The following is a 24,146-nucleotide window of genomic DNA, read 5'->3' on the forward strand; positions in this document are numbered from 1 at the left end:
CGAACAGCCCCCAAACTTTTTTTGTCAGCCCATGCGCCCCCAGTCTACCCCTGGCCTGGGGCTTCCGAGTGACGTTAGCTCATGGGCGGGTCCTATGGCAAGCTCGCCAGCCTATCAGCGTCCTGGCCGATCAGTCTTCTTTCGTCCCTTCCTACCACTAGCCTTTGCCCCCGCCCTAATAAATCAGATTGCTCACGAAGTGTCTCCGAGGTCCGCATATGCCTGGCTTTCTTCACGGGTAAGGAGGGAGGAAAAGCGATCTCGTATGACCCCGTGCACATGAGGTCTTTCCTGGGCCCCCCACTCCACCCTGGCCTTACCTGCAGGTCGGGTGACCAGGGAGAGGGTGAGAAAGGGAGCTGTTAGAAGCATAGCAGAGCCTTGATCTCCGCGCCAGGGGAGGCGACCTGAGCCCGGCAATTATCCATCTCAGATAAAGGATTGAGAGAAGATGAATAAGTTCAGGTTTCCTCATTTGCTGCCTTTTTTTTAGTCTGCAGTAGGGATAACCTGAAACTTGGGTAAATGATTGACTTCCTAGCTAAGGAATAAAAGAAACAGTTTTTAATTCAAGGCTCAGCTTTCAGCCTGAGTTCTCCAGCCATAACCAGAATATGGTGGGGGCTTCTTTTGGGTCAAGAATGTCTCTTCTTCTTGAGCTCTGGGCCCCAGCCCTTTGGGATATTCTGGGCATCACTTTTTGCCTCTCTGGGTAGGAATGTCCATTTCCTCTAAGCTCCTTATACAAGTCTATTTCCCCACCTGGGCATGTCTGCTTCTTCACTCTCTTGAGTCCTGGCAATGGCATTCCTGTATCTACTCCCTCCATCTCCTCTTACTTGCTTTACTAACTGCCTCTTAAAGGTCAACACCAAGAGCCTAGTTAAAATCCAATCCAGGTACTCCTCCATTATCTCTCAGTATCATTGAACAGCACTGACTAGATCTTTCCAGAAATTCTATTTTCCCTTCTTGATTTTTTGATGTTATTATTTTTTGAGACACAATCTTAACTGGATAGCCTAGGTTAGCCTCTAAGTAATGATCCTCTTGTCTAGGCTTCCCAAATGCTGGTATTAGAAGTATCACCATGCCTGGATCCCCTTGGGTTTTATGGAAAAATTAGATTCCTATTTGTTCTAATTCCTTTCTCTACTGCTTTCAGAACAGTATCCTAGATATAGATTCTCTTTTCTCTTTTTTCCTTCCTTCCTTCCTTCCTTCCTTCCTTCCTTCCTTCCTTCCTTCCTTCCTTCCTTCCTTCCTTCCTTCCTCCCTCCCTCCCTTCCCATCTCTCTTTTTTCTTTCTTTTCTTGTCAGTCATGGAACTTGAACTCAGGGCCTAGGCACTGTCCCTGAGCTATGTCTGCCATAGACCACTTCCAGTTTTCTGGTGTTTAATTGGAGATAAAGAGTCCATGGATTTTCTTGCCTGGGATGGCTTTGAACCACGATCCTCAGATCTTAAATTCCTGAGTAGCTAGGATTAGAAGTATGAGCCACCAGTGCCTGACTTAGGTGATCTTTCTGTTGTGCTCATTGAACTGGTTTCTACCCCCCACCCCTTCCCCCAGTCCAATGTCCTCTCTCCTGGCATCTCATAAAAACTTATTCTTCAAGTAATATATCTTTAGATTTTATTTTATTCTATCTTTTGGCTCTGACCTTTCTCTTCAGCTCCAGACCCCCATTTTCAACTGCCTGCCACTTCCACTGAAGTCATGCTCCTCACAGCCTACTTCTTCCTTGTATCTATCCTTACCCCAAGAATGGTAAGTCACTTTCCTAGTCAAATACAATTTTTAAAATGAGAGTAGGATAATTTTTAAAAGTTATTTTGGAATAATTTTATATTTACTTACAGGGACAATCCAAAGAATTCTTATATACCCTTTCATCCTGCTTCCCTTAAAGATTGCTTCTTATATAAATATGGAACATTTGTCAAATCTAAGAAATCTAAGAAATGGTACAATGCTATCAGCTAAACTATAGATTATATGTAAATGTCCCCTGTTTTTCTACTAGTATCTTTTTTGGATGTAGGCTCCATATTGCATTCATTTAATTACAAGTTTCCGTAGTTTCTCAGACTTTTCTTGAATAATATACCTTGACTTTTGAAGAGTACTGGTCAGGTATTTTCTAGGATATCTCTCCAATTCACTTCAGGTTTTCTCATAATTAGAATGGGTTTGTAGATTTTGGAGAACATCACGTAGGCATATGACCTTCTCACCACAGCATATCAGGGAAGACACATCTTATTTATTGGTGGTATTAACTTTAATCAATTAGAGTAGAGCTTGCCAAGTCTCTATTATGAAGTTACTAGCTTTTCTTTTGTCACATTCTATTCATCAGAAGAAAGTTACTTGGTCTACCTCAGACTCAGTGGGGAGAGAGGATTAAGTTCCACTTCCTAAAGGGAGGAGTATCAAAGAACTGGTGGATATATGTTAAATCTATCACAGTAGCTGAAGGCATGGCTTAGTGGTAAGAGTGGATGCCTTGTAAGAAAAAGGCGCCCAGTTCAAACTTCAGCCCTGTCAAAAGGAAAGACAAAAACTCACATAATAATAATAATAATAATATATATATATATATAGGGAGTTATCCTAAATATCTTGCTTCTCCCTAAAAGTTTCACCTGTTAGTTTTAACAATCATTAAAATCTGAAAGAAGCCATTACTACTCTAATGTTCTAATGGTAATTTTTATTTCCCTCATTTAAATTTTTTTCCTCATTTTTAAAAACAAATGTAAAATATGTGTGTGTGCACGTGTGTGTGCCAATACTGGGGCTTGAATGCAAGGCCTGGATGCTGTGCCTGGGTTATTTTCACTGAAAGGTAACATACTACCACTTGAGCCACAGCTCCATTTTCAGCTTTTTGGTGTGGTTAATTGGCAGTAAGAGTCTTATAAACTTTCCTGGCCTGGCTGGCTTCAAACCATGATCCTCAGGTCTCAGCCTCCCAAGTAGCTAGTATTACAGACATGAGACACTGGCACCTGGCTACAAACATAAACTTAATAAGTTAAAATTTTAAATATAAAAACTAGAATTCTTCTGAAGGCAATATTGGTGCTTCTCTATTCAACAATTTATCTATTATCAATATGAATCAATATATATTTATTTTATTTGAGGAACTGCAATTCAATACCATCACTATTTATTTTGTTGCTCAAATTGTTCCAGCTTTGCATTGGGAGCTCTTTCAGTTTGTCTCCTGTCTCCTTTCAACCTTCTCCTGGGCTCACTTTGATCTACTTCTCCTCTGTTAGACCTCTGACAAACCAATTGTGAACATATGGTAGCACTTTCTTTAAAATGTCCACATTCTTCTTAAAATTTTTTTTTAACATTCTCTCAGCAAATATTCTGCTTCAGGTTCTTATTAACTTAACTGGAATCACTACAGTGATAGCTCACTTATCTTCCCTCTTTGTCTCCTATTCTTCCAGCTCTCTTTCCACATTACTCTTAAAACATCTCCCTGAGAACTAAACACTGTAGTAATTACAGTTCTTCTTTGTTCAAGACCCTTCCAATGATTCCTACCATTTTAAAAACTCACTGACCTAACATTGGATAGTTTTAAAAACATGGCCCCACTTTGACAGTCAAGTTTACCAATCAAGCTGTTTCTCTAATTGCCCTATTGTATCTAGTCTGACTATATTAAGCATTAAAATTTTTATTGGTTTCTTAACTTCAAAAGCAATACATACACAATATGGAAAACAATACAAAGCAGAAGCAGATGAAGTAAAAGAAAAAAATCAAACTCTTCTACTCTCTCCTTTCTCCAGTTAGTTTAAGAATGAAATGGCCTTTACAGATCTCTCAGTATCCTGTATCCTCATTAAATTGGTATACCATAATAAGTTGATTTAGAGGTATGCTTGTTGATATGAAATTTTAATACAAATCTGAAAAGGTTAAATTCAGAAAGCCACAAATCTTTATGTTTGCATTGCAGCTTATACTTTCAAAAACTGTCCTTATTGCTATTTCATTTGATCTCTGACAACATAAGAGATAGTAATGGCACCTATTATTTATCTCAATTTTTCAGAGAAAAATAAATCCTTCAATCTTGTAATACTGAGCAGTTCTTCTGATGTCTCCTAGCCAGAAGACTAGCCCCCAAATTTCCTGGCTTCTTTCCTACTTTGCCATATAAAAATATCATTTGAAAACCACAGCACAATAAGCAGCAATACTTATGGGAGGGAGGCCAAAAACTAAAAAGAACCACCCAGAACATTCAAATCTGAGTAATCACGGCTCCACCTTGGGGAATGTGAAAATAAATTTCTTTCTTTGCTTTTCTTTTATGGTGAAAGTGAAACTGCAGGAACAATCTCGATGGGGAGTTAAGAGGCAGAGCTGTCATCTGCTCAATGTTGATGGTTTTTTTATTTCCAAAAAGATGACTTGCCTCCTAAAAGCCACAGGGCTCTGTGGAACTTGAAAAGGAAGGGAGAGAATGTGAATGTGTCGGGTTAAAGCTGAGGATCCCATCAGGGACAAGATTGGCCAGATAAGTAGCATACAGGTAGCTGCAGCATTCATCTTACAAACTTCCATGTGTGTACCTGGCTCTAAAAATATGGGAATTGGCACGATCCATTAGAAAGAGCATGAAATTTAAGAATTTGTTTCCCAAAATGGAACTCAAAGGAGGCCATATTGATTTGTCATGGCAAATTTAAACACATAAAGGTAACTGAAGAAGAGAATGAAAAATCTGTAATTAGAATTGTTGCCAGTTCCATTTCAAGACTCTAAAAATGTATGGTACACAGAGAATAAAATTATCCATATTCCACATGTATTTACGATGGTAACTTAAATGCATCTTATCCCAAGGAAAAAAAATGTAACATCTTTTCATGCTGACCCATATTAGAGCTCACCAAGGGCATTACGCATGCTAGGTAAGTGCTATAGCTCCAAGCTACTTTCCCAGACACCTCCTCCTTTAAAAAGGCTTCTTATATGTACACTATGGGATGAACATTCCATGATTTATTTAATCAGTCCCCACTGATGGAAGCCTAAGTTATTTGCATTTTATTTTTTTACTCACTATTATAATATTGCAGCTACTGTAACTATTATAATCTTTAACTCTTTTAATGCTATGTTATAAAATTGTATTATGTTTGTACTTGTTCACAACAATAAAAGAAAGTACTACTAAAGGAAAATCTTCATACATTTGTCTGGCTTTTTAGTTTAACAAATTCCTGAACGTGGAATTTGTAAAGGGGTTAAATAGCATGCAGGCATTATGTTTTCAGCCACATTGCTAGTTGTCTTTACAAATAGGTTGTGAGAGTCTCACTAACTGGACATGAGGAGGGTACTCTGGTTTTGAAGTCATAAAGACAGGATCAGTTCTAAGGCCAGCTGGTTGTATAATCTTTGCAAAGTTACCTTTTCTAATGTCCCTTTCTTTCCTAGGTGTAATATCACCTAGCTTGCAAAGTTGGTGTTACAGTGAAATGAAATGATGTCTATAAAATGCTTTACAATTTATGTTTGGCATTTAAAACAAGTGCTAGTTGGTTTTTGTATTTAAATTGCTTGCTCCTCATTTATATTTTTTCATCTAAGTATTCATCAGTTCCAATTTCCATTGGGAAGCTAACTTGAGCTTTGTTAATCAACAGCAAAAGGTATTGCTGAGCCTCCCAGGAAAGCATAGAAGCCAATTTCCAGAAGTCTATCTTTAGCCACTAAATAACAAAGAGACAAACACTTCTATCTCTTATTACCTTTATTAGGATCTAAATCAGGTAATGCTTATTTTCCAGAACACTGCAGATTAGACCAGTCCAACAGCTGGTACTTTTTTTTCTTTAAAACAACCTGGAGCCCCAGGAAAACAGATGGGAGAGGGACCCTGAGACACATGCACCTGAAACACTAAGATGGTTGAGCCCCATCCTTGGGTCCTTTCACCTCCTGGCACCAAAGCAGGAAGATCTAGATCATATCTTCCTAGAGCTTTACCAAAGTACTCATTTACAGTATAAATTAGCCAAGGCCCAATGGCAACTCTCTGAATTGTCAAAAGGGGGCAGTATAGTGTTATGGTTAAGGGAATAGGTATTGATGCTACATACCTAGGCTTGAAATGGCTTTGCCATTTTTTGGCTGTATGATCTTGGGTCTCATCTTTCTTCTCTGTAGCTTAAGAGTATACCTCCTTTGCAGAGTTTCAAGGATTAAATAAAAATTTGCATGTCTAGTTGTACATAGTAAATGGTCATAACTAGCAGGGTGTGTGGTGGAATAGCCTGAATGACACAGAGTTATTAAGTAGAAACAATAGAAAAACTGTATTCATTTAAGCCCTTCATTCCTTCAACAGACACCTAGTGAAAATGACAGGCAACTTGTAAGCACAGTAACTAACTGAAAGTAAAAAGAATGTGGTCCTGAGCAAATAGCACAAGATCATACCTAAAAAAATAAAGCAAAGGCTGGGATATGTTAGGCACTTGCCTAAAGAACAGGTTCTGTGGGCAGCATAGATAGACAGACAGATAGATAGATCAATAGAATAGAATAGATATCATTTTAGGGATGGGAACAGTGGTTCATGCCTATAATATTAGCTACATAGCAGGCAGAAATGAGGAAGAATGTGGTCCTGAGCAAATAGCACAAGATCATACCTAAAAAAAGCAAAGGCAGGGTCAGGGGCATGGCTCAAGTGATTTAGTGCTGGCTAGACAAGCAGTATGCTGAGTTTAAATCTCTGTAAAACCAAAACAAAAACAAACAAAAAAAACCCAGATATGATATCTACCTTCATGAAACTAACCTTCAGAAGAACTCATGCTAATAGATCAATTAAAAATACATCTGTAAAATTATAACTGTGAAAAGTGCAATAGGAGGCCATAGGTCAAGAGCAGGGATCAAGAGAAGCCCTCTGTGATTAAATTATCACTGTGTTAAGAACTGAAGGTTGAAGTGGGGTGCCCCTGGCTCATGCCTATAATCCTAGCTACTCTGGGGGCTGAGATCTGAGGATCATGGCTCAAAACCAGTCTGGGCAGGAAAGTTCAATTACTCACCAGTGGAGCTGTGGCTCAAAGTGGTAGAGTGCTATCTTTGAGCAAAAAAAGCTCAAAGACAGAGCTCAGGCTCCTTAGCTCAAGGTTCACAACTGATAAAAAACAAAAACAAACAAAAAGAACTGAAAGTTGAGTACCAATCAACCAAAAGAAGGCAGAAGGCACAGGAAAAGCATTCTGGGCAACAAGGGCCCTAAAACAAAAGTGAATTGAAGTGTGAGAAATGAACAAAAAATCCAGAGAGAATGAATGCAATGGGGAAGGTAATGTGGTATAAGATGAGCTGGAGGCAGCTCACATAAATTTGACTTTTACAATAAGACTTAAGTGAGAAGTTGTTGAAGTGTAAGGAGTTACCGCTACTTGGTAATACTTTCCTATGACAACTCTCTTCACTGGATGAAAGGGATAGAATTTTATAGAATTCCTGCTGTGACCATCCAGGAGAGGAGAACATAGAAGTAATCTGTAACAGGTTTCTTCTGGAAACAGAAGGAGCCTCCAGATTCTTACTGTTCAAAGAAGAGCTCAGACTAAGAAGAACATGGCAGGGCATCCAAGATGGCGAGGCTTTCATTAGCAATCTTGTACAATTGGCCCTCATAATCTATGGATTTGTATCCAGCCTAAACTCTGTCTCTATTAAACATGTACAGGCTAACCCCTCACACCCTAACAATACAGTATAGCAATTGTTTACATGACATTTACATTAGATTAGGTACTATAAGTAATCCTGAAATTATTTAAAGGATATAGGAACATGTGAATGTATTATATGCAAGTAGTAAGCTTTCCCCTTTTTGAGGTGGTCTAACTTTGTTGCCAAGGTTGATATTGAACTTGTGGACTCAAGCAACCCTCCCACTTTAGCTTTCCAATTGTTGGAACTATAGGAACAGGTTAACACATGTAACTATCAAATATTAATCCATTTTAGATAAGAGACTTAAGTATGTAGATATTTTTGGTATTGGCAAGAGTCCTGGGACCAATCCCTCACAGATGGTGAGGAATGAATGTTTTCTGGCAGCTGCCAGTCCTAACTGGCCTCCACTTCTCAAACTTTCTTCCAGAAGCTCTATTGTATTCGCCCTTCCTCCTTCCTTCCCTCCCTCCCTCCCCTCCCTCCCTCCCTCCCTCCCTCCCTCCCTCCCTCCCTCCCTCCCTCCCTCCCTCCCTCCCTCCCTCCCTCCCTCCCTCCCTCCTTCCTTCCTTCCTTCCTTCCTTCCTTCCTTCCTTCCTTCCTTCCTTCCTTCCTTCCTTCCTTCCTTCCTTCCTTCCTTCCTTCCTTCCTTCCTTCGCACTGGGGCTTGAACTCAGGGCCTTGGATTTAGTAGGCAAGCACTTTACTATGTAAGACGCATTCCCAGCCCTTTATTGCTTTAGTTATTTTTAAGACAGAGTGTTGAACTTTTTCCCCAGTCCATCTTGAATCTAATCTCAGCTTCCTGATTAGCTGATGTTAAAGATGAGAGCCACTACTCTTGGCCCTGAGTTGGATATAATGACCAAGGGACTGGTTGGTGGAGATGCAGGACTTGTGTGGTCACAGTCAGGGTCTGGGGGTGGGTACAAGTTCCTAAGAAGCAGCTTCCAATTTCTGTGTGTTTCTTAGTTAACTGACTCATGGTGCCTGTGGTACATGTGTTATATTGTCTGAGGCATATGTACATAAAGGGTACACAGACTCTTAACTGCCTCTAACAATCTCACCTGTGACAAGAAGAACCAGGACTGAAAAGCTTGGGGGAGCACAGGAATGCCCAAGTACCATTGCAACTCTCTAGGTTTTTAAACTTGGCAGAAAGGGGAAAAGGAACTTACCAATGCTAGAAATGCCCATCCCATCCCATCCCTCCCCCAACCTCTCCCAGCCTGCAGTCCAAGTAAACAGGAAACCAGACTTGGGTCTCTGCCAGGGCCCAGGCTGAGGCAGGAAACTCAGGAAACAAGTGAGAAAGACCCTCCTTAGCATAGAAGGTTGCTCAGAAATCTCTAGGAAGGTAAAATAAACTTAGCTCCTGCTGAACTCTATCCAGGAGAAGGAAAAGACAAGCTGCTTCACCTTCCTAGTGTGGGTCAAGCAGGGCCCTAGCAGGATTCAGACGTAAATTTAGGCAGAGATACTGCTGTCCCAGTAAGAAGAGACTCCAAGTTAGATCTCTCCTTTTAGAGAGGTCACTAGTGAAGCAAGATGGCACACTTCAAGTCTGAAGACACTGAAGGGCCATCTTAGATTTATAAGGAAATGATAGTGTAAGATAAGGGTGGGGAAAATAAATCTAAAGGAGAGAGGGCCAGAGAACACATTATACTTAATGGGGTGAAGGCAGAATGAACAGGAGTTCTTTGCCATACAGATGTGACAGAAACATTCTATGAAACAATGGACTGAGGTTATAACCATCAAAGACTGTTAAAACTATTTGGTAAAAGGATGAAAAAGAATCTCTATAATGGATTTGTAACCGGGCTATGTACACCATGAATCAATCTGAACATCACAAAAAGTATGACAAACAAATTATGTACCTCCTCATGTAGAATAAGTACACATCACACCTCAGAAGGCAAATTGGGAAGTTCACAGTGCATTCTTCACAAGTTGACTCTGCATCTGATCAAACTTTGAGAGCTAACTACTAATTTTCAGGGATATAGGAGACAGAAGAATAGAATAAAAAAAACCACAGGGATGCAATCAATGAAACCCAGAATGTGGGAAACTGCAGGACAAAGGACCCGGTTTCTCTAAACAAATAAATTGCAAGGAAAGAAAAAGTATTAAGAACAAATACAGATGAAAAGAAACAGCTCAACCAAATGCAATGTGCTGCTCAGATTCAAGCAAATCAACTAATCCTTAATATTAAAAATTAATGTTAAGGAATTTTGTTTTGAGGTGTGATAATGTGGTTATAATATTTTTTAAAAATCTATAACACTGTACATGAAATAATTATTCAGAATAACCCAGTAGGTAGGGAATGAATAAAACAAGATTAACCTTGTGTTGATAATTGTCAAAATAGTGCAATGAGTACCTGTAGGCTCATTTTATCTTTTTTTTCTCTAGTTTATATATGTTTGAAAGTTTCCGGGCTGGGATGTAGCTCAGTGGCAAAGCGCTTGCCTAGCAAGTGCAACGCCCTGGGTTCAGTTCTATCCCCAGTACCAAAAAAGAAAAGACAAAAAAAAAAAAAAATACAGTTAAAAAAAAAAAGTTTCCATGACAAAATATTGAAAAAAACTTGAAGAAAGTTGGCAGTCTGAAACTGCCTCCTGCTCTAGTCCACTGTGGGGGGGGGGGGGGGGGGGGGGGAGGGGGGAGGGGGGAGGGAGTAATAGCAAAACAGATCTTTTCAAATATTTCTTGAGCCCTGAGAGTTGACCTTTGGAAATTGCAACAGCAAGATACTCTCTCCTTTCTCTCTCTCTCTCTTTTTTTTTTTGCCCGTCCTGGGGCGTGAACTCAGGACCTGGGCACTGTCCCTGAGCTTCTTGTGTTCAAGGCTAACACTCTACCACTTGAGCCACAGTACCACTTCCAGCTTTTTCTGTTTAGGTGGTACGGAGGAATGGAACCCAGGGCTTCATACATGCTAGGCAAGCACTCTCCCACTAAGCCACATTCCTAGCCACTCTCCTTTCTCTAGGAAGATCCAACTATGCCATAGGACTCTACCATCGCAGGGAGCACAAAGCACTTCTCTCTCTAGCTTGGCCTCACTACAACCCATCATGGAGTCTGAAGACTTTCTCATTTGGTAAGAAGAATAAACCATCTCCTTACCCTCTCCCACAAAAGTTCCCTTGGGAACCACTAATGGAAAAAAGGAAATCACCAACCCCTTCATCATCATCAGCCCTAGACCAGAAATGACATAGTAATTTGCAGTTCATTTTCACATGCATGATCCTGTTTACTTTACAAATAGTCTGAAAGAGGCTCCGAGGAGGGCCAAAGGTCATATAAAAGTGGTAACTAAGTTGTACCCAGTTGAGTCCCTACCACTCAGGAACAGATTCTGCCCCAAGGCCTGTGTCCCTCACTAGCTCATCCTGATTTCCCTGTCCCTCAAGGATTCTCAAACCAATCACTCTTGAGGGGCTTCTTGAAGATTGCCTCTCTGATTCACTCTAGTTCCCTCAAAACCTTCCTCTATATGGAAGTTGACAGAAACTAATGAATGGTCAAAATCTGGATACTGACTGGCTCTCTTTGGTGCTAATTTCTACCTTAAATACAAGCCTCCAACTTGATCCTCCTTCTAGCTGTCACCATCCTTGCTTTGTCTTTTTCTGAGACTACAGTCATGTCTAAGACAGGGTTGGATGCAGCAGGCCAGCAGAGAGCAGAGAGGACTTTCTGGAAGCTAAAAGATTCAGACTGCTATGGCTTTAAAATCCGTAAGTGCCCAGTAGAGGTTCTTCACACCAGCTGCTGCAATATACCTGACAATTTAACTACTGGTACCAAAGGTAAGACAGCCTTCAGGCAGAATGGCCTCCCACTTTGGTTTCTGTGGTAAGAAGAACATGAATCTGACATTCTAAGAACAGGGTATCCAAGCTGGTATTCTTCCCTTCCTCCTCCAAGATCTTGGATATGTTTTTTACCTCTAGGAGGCTGTGTGCAAATCACACAATGTTGGGGAAACTCAGATAAGAGCTCTTCATTAGCAGAGCTGGGTTTTGCTAATTAAATATTAAAGATCACAACTCTATTAATAGCTTTTCCACATCTACAACAAAGCTGGCAGCACAGTTTTCAGCTCTGCTACCAATGGGAACATGGCTAGATTGGCCCGCCTGTGGCCCTCACTTGTGAAAACTTATGTATTGCTGCAAAGGAAGAGAATGGAGAAAGGCCAATCTGGAAGGTAATTATACCACTACCTCAGCTGAGAGTTGCTACCTCATCGTGGAGCAAGAAACAAGTTACTGCTTGTCAGAGCATTCCAGGCTCTTCACATCCTGTCTTAACATTACTTTCTCATAGGAGCCTTACCTGATACCCCATTCTAATGTGGAGGAGGATTTATTATTCTCCCTCATGCCACCTTGTTCTTGTCTTTTCTATTACTTGTCAAAATTTGCAATTATAATTTTGTCTGCATGCTTTATTTGTTTAGTGTCTGTCTTTCCCACTGGACTGCCAGCTCATAAAGGCAGGGACCATGTTTCATTTATTCACTATATTATCCCTGTGTCTGCTATAGTGTCTTGCATCTAGCAGATGGTTAGAAGATATTTTTTGAATAATGAATGAACACCCCATCGATGTATCTCCCTGAATTTCCCACAATTCTCCAATATGTATGTTTCCACTCCTTAGCTCCCACCTACTCCTTCCTCTCTGTCTCTGTTTCTCCCTTTAGAACTGCCCCCAAACCTCCTCCCCATTCTTACTCATCCTTAAAGGAGCCAGAGGTATTCTTCAGTTACATTTCGTGAGGGCAAGTTTCCTTCCTTGTCAGCTTGTTAAAACCTGGGGACAGAAATTATGTGGCAAAGGCATCAGAGAGGAGTTGGAGGACAAGTCTTGCAGCACTAACACATCAAAGCAAACATCCTAAATCAGAATCTTTTTCTGTATTGTCATGTATTTTTATGTATTAAGGCTTTGGGACTGGTTGAGAGCTTATAAGCATAGTCGGGATTGGGCACCAGTGATTCACACCTGTAATTCTAGCTACTTCAGGAAGCTGAGACCGGAGGATTGTGTTTGTCTTTTTGTCAGTCATGGGGCTTGAACACAGGGCCTGGTGCTATCTCTGAACTTTTTCATTCAAGGCTAGTGCTCTACCACTTTGAGTCATAGCACCACTTCTGGTTTTCTGGTAGTTACCTGGAGATAAGAGTCATATGGCCTTTCCTGCCCAGGCTGGCTTCAAACCATGCTCTTCAGATCTCAGCTACTTGAGTAGTGAGCATGTAGGTATGAGTCACCGGGATCCAGTGAAGATTGAGGTTTTTGAAGCCAGCCCAGACAGTAAAGTCTGTGAAACACCATCTCTAATTAAGTAGCAAAATGCTAGACTGGAGATGTGGCTCAAGCAAGCACAAGGTCCTAAGTTCAGCACCAAGGTTGGGGGAAAGGATAGTCAGGGAAAGCTCCCTGGAGAAAGGGAGTTTAAATAACCTTGAAAAATAGGTAAGATGGAAAGTCTGAGAAAGAAGGGATAAAGGGCTTGACTGGATCTTCAAGAAAGTCAGTCATGACCAATTTCGAAGAGCAAAAGTCTAATGTCAATGCCTCAAAGGCTAGAGGAGAAGTTTCAGTTTGAAGTAGAGGAACTAAGAAGGCCCCAGGTTGTGAAGGAAATGTCATGGGCCCGGGATTATCTAGGTTCTAGTCTAGACCAGGCCAACCGCCAGCTGGGCAGTGGCCAAGCCTATTTACCTTGAACAGATCTGCTTATAAATGATAAACCATGGATAATGGCCAAGGCTATTAAACCTTTTACAGATCTGCTTATAAATGATCAAATAAACTACTTTATAAACTGGTTCATGTGTTTTGAAATCTTTTCATCTTCCTTAAAAAGTAATTTAAGACAACCACAGTTTACACAAAGATAATACATTAGGGCCATAGGATGAGTAATATGAATGAAGAACTTGCATTTCACTAAAAGGAAAGAAAAGAATGTTGGAAAAAGATGACATGTTTATGATGGGCCTTAAAATGTAGATGAGATTGGCAAATGCTTATTGCAGGAAATGAGGAAAAGGCTTCCTGATGCTTAGTTCTACAGTGGGTTGTTTTAGAGCCTGTTTATATTGCCCAAATATAGAGCCAAATATTATTCATAGCCATATTTTGGGAAGAGTGTGGTATTTTATGAAGAGCAAAATATGTTGCAGGTATCCTGGCCTCTGGCCCAGCTTAAGAGCTTCTATCCCAGGGAGCTGGGAGGTAGCAGCACATTTATACTCCCATTGATTGACTCTGATTCCTCCTTGTTAAGTTATAGGTAACACAAAGTCTAATCTTTCCTTTCCTAATCTCAGTCCTTTCGGTATTTGAAAACTTTAAATTAAAATGCCTTCTCTAAAACTGTTTACTCATAGGCCGAACAGCTTCTGTTCTTCCAGTTATTCATACAAGACATGGTTTGACTCTTTTCAATATTTCAGTCACTCCTTTTGAACAATGATATTAGTACAGAATGCAGGGTTTCAGATAGTGCTGATCAGTGTAGCACAGGGCAAAGTAGAATGATCACCTCTTAGAACCTGAACTCCATGCTCTTATTAATACAGCCCAACAGCACATTGGCTTTCCTTGTAGTTATCTTATATAGTAGCTGTACTTAATATCTGAAGCTCTCTGTCCACTGAAGCAGTACTTCTTTTTGAAGGTCTACCCTAGGAATCACATGGCCTTACCTAGATTCATATTTAAATTTTACCTTGATGAATTAAGAATCTTCCCTGATGACTTACATTATACACATATGTTGTAGTTCTGAGTAAGTATGAAACCATCATCTCATCAGCCCCAGTGGACCTTTCCCTTCATCGCAATCATCCCAGCTCAAGATGTAATTCTAAGTTCTTACCTTAATTTTTATAGTGCTAAGACAAAGAGCTACCCTGTTTCAAAAACACAGTAGGTATTAAGTATGAATGTAAAATCTCAACTGACAACAATAGTAGTACAAAACAATATAAGTATAAAATTAATATTATGCATAGTGTCATGCCTACAGTAATTTGTGCTGGTCAGACTACATGGACAGGCCCATGTCTAGTTTCAAGGAGGAGAAAAACTTGGAAGTATCTACTAGAGAAGCTAGGACAGTAGGAATTTGGAAACCATTCTCCAGGGACAAAGAAATAAAAGGGTTTATTTAGCCTGAAAAATAAAGACTTCAGAGGCTATACTGCCTAAGGTGAGTCCTGCTTCTCCAATTACTGCTCGTTTAAGGGACTCCTCTGGCAACTGCCTCGTGTCTCCTTTGGTCAAAAATGTATAGCTTTGTTTTAAGCATGCCTAGACATGCATATGATATTCATGAGATCATTACCTGAATCTATCTCATTCTCTTGCTTATCTGCTCAGCAGAGTCAAGGTTACTCCTTCTCATCTGGACCAATTTATTTCCAAAATGATTATTAACTTATATTAATCAGTTCTTCCAAAAACTACTAATGTTCCTTCAGGCAGGCACAGAATACAAACACCAGTACTGACAAAATAACAAACACAAAAACAAACCCAGTGCTAAAGAACAAGTTAGAAAAGGTCCATTTTCACTTCTTAAGAAACTATATCACAAGACTCCAGCCCTCGGTGAAACAACTTGCTGAGCAGGCTAACATCTCCTTTTCCTGGTTCTTTGTCCAGGATAACTAGGACAATTCAGTGCTGCCAGCATGGAAAGCAGAACACTACAACTACTGTTCTGCTGAACACAGTGGTTAGAAAGCCACTCAGACCAAGGCTCTGCCTCAGAATCCATCTTAACACAATACCCCAGGCATCCACTATTGAACAACACATATTGTCATAAGAGATGAGTCCTGATTATCATCCATGCTTTTTGTTGCCTATGGAAGAGGATTGTCTAAAATGATTGTGCACAAATGCCTCTTGAGCCATTGTGAACAGTGGGGACATTTAATGGTACTAGGGATGAAGTACTAAGACATTTCCTAAGTTGGGAGTCTGGTTTTCATTTTGAATCCCAATGGCATCTCTTCTGTTGAGAACACAAAGGGACAGAACACAGCCCACAGAGAAACAACAAATGCATAGGGTAGCCATACCAGGATTAAAAGTAAAGTTTAAATTATACAAATTAAAGTACATAAATTACATCTCAATAAATCTGTTTAAAAATGCCACGAGGGAGGTAAATCTCCCTTGTAAATACCTAGAACAATACCTGAAAGAGCACTTCAAGCTTTGCTGAATTGCTGGGCATGGTGTTTTATACTATAATCTCAGTATTCAAGGAGGCTGAGGAAGTGGAATCTCGAGGCCAGCCTAGACTACACAGCAAGTTCCAAGACATCTAGAGCTACATAGCAAGACCTTGTCTCAAAAAAAAATTATGTGCACCCAAACTCATAATCATGAGAAAAACAATTCACTTAGTCTTTGCTTCTGTAGTTGATCAAAGATCACTAATGTCCTACTGATAACAATAAGTTCCAGACTTGAACCGAACTAGCAATATCCCAATAGAAAATTCACATTGGGTAAAGATGGAATGAGTTATAAAAAAAGTTCAAGTGAACTAGGAAGAATATAAATCTAGAATGGATCAGATCACAGACTAATTTGTAAGGTAGAATTTTCTAATAATATCCTACTAAACACACTGGTTTTAGAAGATGTTAGTAGATGTAACATGGGGGGGGGGATGATTTTATAGTTAATACACTTGGGAAACACTGACTTAAACTCAGTGAAAAAGATTTCCTTACTGCAGGATTGTTCAGAGCCTTTAAAGTGTTTGTGGACGACTGGTACCAGTGGCTCACACCTGTAATCCTAGTCACGCAGGAAGCTGAGAACTGAGGATCACACTTTAAAGCCAGCCTAGGCAGGACTCTTACCTCCAATTAACCACCAAAAATCTGGAAGTGGAGCTGTGGCTCAAGTGGTAGAGCACTACTTTGGGCAAAAACACTCAGTGACAGTACCTAGGCCCTGAGTTCAAGCCTTAGAGCCACGCGCGCACACACACATGCACACACAAGAAACACTGGTAGACATTGGGGCAGGACCAAGTAGGTAGTATTTCCCAAGGAAATTTGCTTATGAAGTCTTAATTTTTGTTATGTACCCTCAAAGGATCAATATTCTTAAGAATAACACTAATAAAATATATTCCTAGGGCTGGAGATATGGCCTAGTGGCAAGAGTGCTTGCCTCATATACATGAGGCCCTGGGTTCAATCCCCCAGCACCACATATACAGAAAATGGCCAGAAGTGGCGCTGTGACTCAAGTGGCAGAATGCTAGCCTTGAGCAAAAAGAAGCCAGGGACAGTGCTCAGTCCCTGAGTCCAAGCCCCAGGACTGGCCAAAAAACAAAACAGAACATATTCCTAAGAATATACTGTAGGTGATGCAGATCTGTCTAAACTAAGGGCTTTACCAATTCCTTTATAAGAATACAATTAAAATGGAACTTAAATCACTTACAGCATGTATATAACTACTTAATCTCACTATACAGTAATATATTACACACACAAACACACACACACACACACACGGCTCTGAAGTTTGGGTGCACATAACTTTTTTTATTTTTTGAGGCAAAGTCTTACTAGGTAGCCCTAGATGGCTTATAGTCTAGGCTGGCCTCAAGATTATACTTTCTCAGCCTCTTTGAGTACTAGGATTACAGTACACCATGGCCAGAAATTCAGTTACTGTTAAAGTGCCTTTTCAGGTATTTTCTAGATAGATGAATGGAATGAAATCTGTTTATGACAGTCAAGAATCTGGTGGCCAGAATAGGCAGAAGTTAGGCAAGCAACTACAGGAGCTGTATTTGTTTGTTTGAATATGGCCTCCAACCTTACACTCAAGGCTAGAATGAACATTGAAAAAACACCTTCAGGGCCTTTAGTACCCCTTTCTTGTATATACATGTAATTAGTCACAGGAACTTAAACTGACCCTCCAGTTTATCTGATCCTCAATCTGATTATCTTTAATAATAAATTCAACATCATATGCTTGAAATGGCTCATAAAAATGTAGCCTAGGGGATGACCACATGCAGGCCTGTGTTTATCCCCTCTCCCAGGCTGGACCCTCTGAGCCTCCTCCTAGAGGACTTTCCTACTCCAGTACTTTCCTGCAGCCCAGGAGTTCATTCTGCTGGCTGCCCCACAGGGAGGCCTTTTAGTCATGTGCCAGTTTCCATTCTAAAGTAGAGCCAACTCCAGAGCGAATCTCAGCTTCCTTCCTTCCTTTCACTGTCCCAGAAAACATAATTCTCACCAGAGTTGCCTCAGGAAACAATGAGTTGGAACTTGCTGAGCCATACCTCTTGCTTTCTTAGACCCTAACCTCTGGTTATGCACCTTAGCCTGATTTTCTATTTCTCTCTCTGGGTTCCCTGTACAGGTGCTCCCAAGGTCTTCTGGGAGGAACAAGCAGCTAGGCTGGAGGAGAAGTTATTCCATGTTGCCTTTCTAGTCATAAGGCTCCATTTGTACTTTCAAAAAAGAGGGAGGTCCCTGAGATTGAAGTTGAAGAAGTCTCTGTTTCTCTGTTTACTGTTTACTCTGGGCTACAGAGCAGTCAAGGAAAGCGGGCAGCTAAAGCTTGGAAATGAGTCTAAACCTCAGCTACCATGGAAGCACCTACCTACAGAGTCACACTGAGGGCCTCTTACAATCTGAGTCACTCCTGTGAGGTCTCATCTTTTTTTTTTTTTGTCCTTACTGGGGCTTGGACTTAGGGCCTGAGTACTGTTCCTGGCTTCTTTTTGCTCAAAGCTAGTTCTCTGCCACTTGTGCCACAGCAACACTTCTGGCCTGTTCTATATATGTGGTGCTGAGGAATCTAATCCAGGGCTTCATGTATACGAGGCAAGCACTCTTGCCACTAGGCCATATTTCCAGCCCCTGAGGTCTCATCTTAAAAGCCTGTTCTTTCTACCCCAAGTGCAGCTTTTAGAGCAGTTTCAGGAAACAGACATATTGTCCCTGTCCATTATGACTCTTATACATCATGCCATAACATGCACAAATCTATTCTATAAGAAATCAGTGAAAGGACCCAGAAATAAAACCACAGATTTGGCCAGAAATATGGTTAAGATGCTAAGCCAGAAACTGCAACATAAAACACTCAGACAACAAAGGATTTTATTTTTCCTTCATTAAAATGTGGCTAGGAGAAACAAAATAAGACAAAATCCCTCTTGACTCCTTGTTGCCACAGATTTTCTTGCATTCACCAAAGCAGGCTGAAGAATAAAGGTATTCATTGGCAGGTGAGTACATTTCTCAGTACCTTTTGAAGCTGCAGGGTCAGTGCCATTCATGTGTTTGGTTTTCTAGGACTCTTGAGTCTCTATAACCCAAAGAAAGTAGCTTCAGAGTTGAGTACAAGGAAAACAGCCTTCTTTGTTACAAGTAGACTTAGGCTAAGAGGCACACAGGTCTCTAAAATACCTGAAGTAGTTGGTGATGGTCTCTTCCTCTATCTAAGTGTCTACACCAGAAACCGAGGAGTCACTTTTGACTGTTGCTCCAAGAACACACCATATCATACTATTCCATCTTGTTACTAATTGTGTATCATCTTCTCCCCTTGTTTGCTTTAGGGCAGGCCTTACTCCTTCTTAGACTATTGCACCCATCTCTGTCTTAATCTCACCTGTTCCAATCCCTCATTCACCCCTGGAGTGATAAACTGAACTCAGATTTCATGTTAGGGACTTAATTACAATTTCTAATTCATTCCAAATGTATCTTTTTGTTTCTTCTTCCATGGTGTTTGCTTGGAATTCTTGTCTTTCCCTCATCTAGTCAGCCTGCCAAGCTTCTTTTTTTTTTTTTTTCTTTGCCAGTCCTGGGGCTTGGACTCAGGGCCTGAGAACTGTCCCTGGCTTCTTTTTGCTCAAGGCTAGCACTCTGCCACTTGAGCCACAGCGCCCCTTCTGGCCATTTTCTATATATGTGGTGCTGGGGAATTGAACCCAGGGCCTCATGTGTACGAGGCAAGCACTCTTGCCTCTAGGCCATATTCCCAGCCCAGCCTGCCAAACTTCTAACCCTCTTCAAGAGCCAGTTCAGCAGTGTGGTCCTCTGTGAAGCTGTCCCTTGTCCACTTGAAGAGAGCCCATCTTGTTTGCCTTTGGCTCTATTGGACCTGGTTCTCAGTTCTCTTGCAGCGCTTACTACTGTAGTGCCTCAATCTTCAATGTCTACATTGTGCATACCTCTAGAACATATTGTAAGGCAGTGTTGTTACTGTCAGCACATCTAGACATTATGTTCTTATTTAGTGTTTATTGGATAAGGAGTTGAGTACTAAGGATGGAGGGCCTAAGGAGACCCAATCTTCAATTTGGAAAGAAAGAAATTGGAAATTAAAGAATAATGAAAATGTCCTCTCCCTGAGAGTCTAACACATACTGATGGGTCATAAACCACATGAGCCCACTAGGAGCCTTCACTCTTAAAACTGAAGTCATCTGACTACAGGAAAAATTTGAAGGTGTCCAGACTATAGAATGCATGCAGGTCCATTTTCCACAGTGACTATTTGTATCTTTTCAGGAGTCACTGTGGCCCAATTGCATTTATCCTTCTCTCCCTTCCACTGGGATTTTTAAATCAGGGCTTCTAGTTTGCTAGGTAAATACTCAACTGCTTGAGCTATATGCCCTCAGACACTTTTGATTATTTTTCAGATAGGGTCTCATGATTCCTATTCTTTTACCAAGGGCTATCCTCAAAACCCTATCTTAGACTGCAGATCTGAAGCACTATACCTACCTTTTCTTCTTCTTCTTTTTTTTTTTTTCCAATAGGGTCTTGCTAACTTTTTGCCCAGACTGGGATACTTCTAACTCTACTTCCTAAGAAACTGGAATTTCAGGTGTAAGCTCTGAATTAATGTACCAGTCATCCCCAACTCTCAGTGTTAGAGGGCTGTAGGTGTCTCAGCCCCCTCTTCCAGCACCTGTAATCCATTTTATCCTAAGGTGTCACTCTTTCTCAGGAACCTTGCTATTGATCGCTGTTTCTGACAAATATCTAAAAGCATTCCTATCCTTCTCCTGTCCATCCCCTGAAGAGATCTCACTGCATTGTCTCTTTATCCTTGAATTACCTGGAATGGAGTACATATATGGCAAATACACATAAACTAAACAAATGAGTAAATGGATAATCTGGTTTCAGTGAGACCAGACTAGCATTTCTCCCAACTGTGCAGAGATCCCGTCTGTTGCCATATGCCATTCTTTAAGTATCTGTAGCCTGTGAGCTCACAGGAGGCAGAGTGTTGCCTGACACAATTAAGTGTTTAAAAGCTCTATTTGTTTTTCTTGCAACAAATCTCTTTCTCTCCAATTGCAGCAAAAGAGAAGACATAGTCTGTGTGGCTGCACCAACCATCTTAAGAGACAGACAACATAGCTAGAGAGTCTGTGTCTGTTACTATACAAACATACTCAATACAGTTGCTCAACAAACAATGAGGTATATGGCTCACAGAGCTGACATGCAAAGTGGATCATTGCAAACTGTCTTGGGAGAGACTCTGTGCTCTGTTACACTCAGGATTTCCTAGGAGGCAGACACAGCAGGAGTGGAGCCCAGGGAATAGGTCACCAAGAGAAGCTCTCATTTCTTTCACAAGGAGACAGGAAGAAACCCTAGGGAGCTCACGGATAGGCCCAGGCCTGGTTCAGCTGCTGAGATGCAGCCAGGCCAATTAAATAATTGGTGTGGATGGGGAAAGAAGGGAAGTCACTCCTTTCAGGCAAACTCCCAACCCAGGCAGGATGCTTCATGCAGCTGTGGCAACAGCAGCAGTAACAACATGGCAGGGATCTCCTCCTCTTCCTCCCACTTGCTGAGAGCTAATGCTTAAATTAGCACCTTGGAAACACCCAGATCTGCTGGCTGCACCTTCTAGCTCAGTTCCTGCCACTCCCCCAGGCCTCCTTTTCAAGCTAAGTTTCTTTCAAGTAAAAAAAGAAAAAAAAAAGTCTCCCCTACAGCTGATTCTTCTCACCACTATAGAAGGGAGTTATTTGATGATAAAGCCCAAGAAATAGACTCTATCCATACATCTAGGTCCAAGAGCACTGTCCTTTTGCCATGGCCATCAGGAAGCAGGCCCACTCTGCTCTCAGCAGGGTTCACTCAGAGACTGAAGAAGAGAAATAAACTTTTACCAAGCTGTGGGTTCCTGGAAGTCAGGGCCACATCTGTGTCTGCATTGCTAACCACCATGTGTCTGACATTAGTGTAGTATCTGAAATAGAGCAGATGCTCAATAATTATTTGGTAAATCTATTTGCTGAACCAATAAGATATTATTTGGAAGGGAGAGTAAGAAGCTATTGCTTAAATTTTAAGTTGACCATATATCTTCATTTCGTAAATGGAAAAATGGTCCAGGGAGGAGAGATTTCATAGAAGTCTCCATACATAACAGCAAAAATAAAAGAAATATTCACAGATGAGTCTTTATTATCTACCCAAATACCTGTACAGAGCTATTATATACTCTTCCCCACCCTTTACTTCTGTGGTCTACATTTTGATTCCATATGACTCAAATTAAGACCCCTTGAGAAAATACCACACAAAAATCTTCGGGTCTCAACAAAATAGAGGGCAGAGAGTTTTGGGGTGTCTCTAGACTACAACCTGGGGAAAGAGGTCAAGAAGCGAGATAATCTATAACACCCAAATGGGAGTGTGTACATGACTATATTGCTATTTCTATAAGGCGCACTCAACTTCAACAAAGTGTTCTCTTGCAGACAAAGCTACTTTAAGTTTAAGAAAAGGAGCTGTAGGCAGTTATAGTTATTCTAACAAGAACCTCCTTCAAGGTTACACAGAACAGCAACAGCTCCAGAGTCTTCTATTCAAACAAACCACCAGCAAGAATAGCAGACAATGGCTGAGCATGGTGGCACATGCCTGTAATATCATCTATTTGGAAGGCACAGATTAGAAGGATAAATGTTCAAGACCAACCAACATCCCACCAAATATCACATCTCAACAAGTAAGCTGGGTGTAATCGTGCACGTCTGTAATCCCACCTACATGGGAAGCATAGGTACAGAAGGATCGAGGTATAAGGCCAGCCTGGGGAAAAAAAAACAACAAGAACCTATCTGAAAAATATTAAAAGTAATAGGGGTTAAGGATATGGGCTAAAGTGGTAGAATACCTGCTTACAATTTGGAGACCCTGTGTTTGAACCACAACACTGTGAAAATAATTTTTAAATGCAATAACAAGGGGAAAAAAGACAACAGGGAGATACTAAAGGAGCCCAATTTCTTCCCCTTCCTTGGATAGCTATTACATCCCTTGTGGGACCCTCAAATGGGAGACAATCACCAACCCATTTCTTCCTTTTGACTTAAATACTTCTTTCATTTCCCTTCCCTTTTGGTTCTTGATTAGAAGCTTGGCATGGGAAGGAAAATTTAGTTTGACAAGCAAGGTTGGCTGCATAGGGAACCTATTAAGGAAAGTTTTCCTAAGCCAGCCCAAAATGCTTCTTTAAATTCACACGGCAAACTTCTCTCCAGGATTTTTAAGTTCCTAAATAATCCAGTAGTGGCATCAGGCTAGAAACAAGTCCTATAGCATCTTTCTCCTTGGTTTAATATTGTACACATCTGTAAAACCTCTGTTTTGACTTCAGAAAAGCCACTTATCTCCAACTAGGTGGCCACTAATCACTGTCTCTGCCAACTAGCAAAAGGTGTGGCATAGGGATGGTCATAGATCCCCATATAGCCAGTCTTGACTACTGCAATGTGCAGGTTACTTGTTTAGGAAACCAGGAGGCACACCTGTCAGGAGGCTGCCCATTCAAGGGTAGAACCTGTTCCTGGCTACCCTGCCTCATGCAGAGGGGGGCAGGACTTAGGAAGCTTCAGGACTTGGAGAGCGCAGGCTAGCTTAAAGAACAGGGCACCCACTCCTTCATTTTCTTGGCCTGCCTTGCTTCTTTCCAGGCTCTAAGCACAAAAACCACCAGGGTCTTAATGCACTCTCCCTTTCCTCCCTCTCTCTAAACCAGCAGAGTAGGCCTCTGTGTTTCCTACACCAACACGACAGACTAGACACTCAGGTAGCCCTCGAGGCAGTGACCAGTGAGCATGGTCTCCTTTAGGCCTGGCCTCCATAAAACCCTGCTGTCCATCCGCGACCCCTACCCCCACCCCCATGCCTCTCCTTCCATCCCCTCGGCGCCGGCAGCGATGACATCATTGCTGCCTGACTCCAGGACCGCGGACAGAAGACAGGATCCGCGCCCAGCAAAGACTCCAGGCACGTAGGGCCTAGG

At 41.2% G+C, this 24,146-nt stretch overlaps 1 protein-coding gene across 4 annotated transcripts in view; it reads right to left on the reverse strand.

The window, feature by feature from the left end:
* Positions 1 to 24,146, reverse strand: part of Fam219a (family with sequence similarity 219 member A) — a 51,428-nt gene that overhangs the window by 26,164 nt on the left and 1,118 nt on the right. The gene's annotated exons all lie outside the window — the stretch shown is intronic.

The sequence above is a fragment of the Perognathus longimembris genome, chromosome 1 (assembly GCF_023159225.1).
Source record: "Perognathus longimembris pacificus isolate PPM17 chromosome 1, ASM2315922v1, whole genome shotgun sequence".
In the NCBI taxonomy this organism is placed as follows: domain Eukaryota; kingdom Metazoa; phylum Chordata; class Mammalia; order Rodentia; family Heteromyidae; genus Perognathus; species Perognathus longimembris.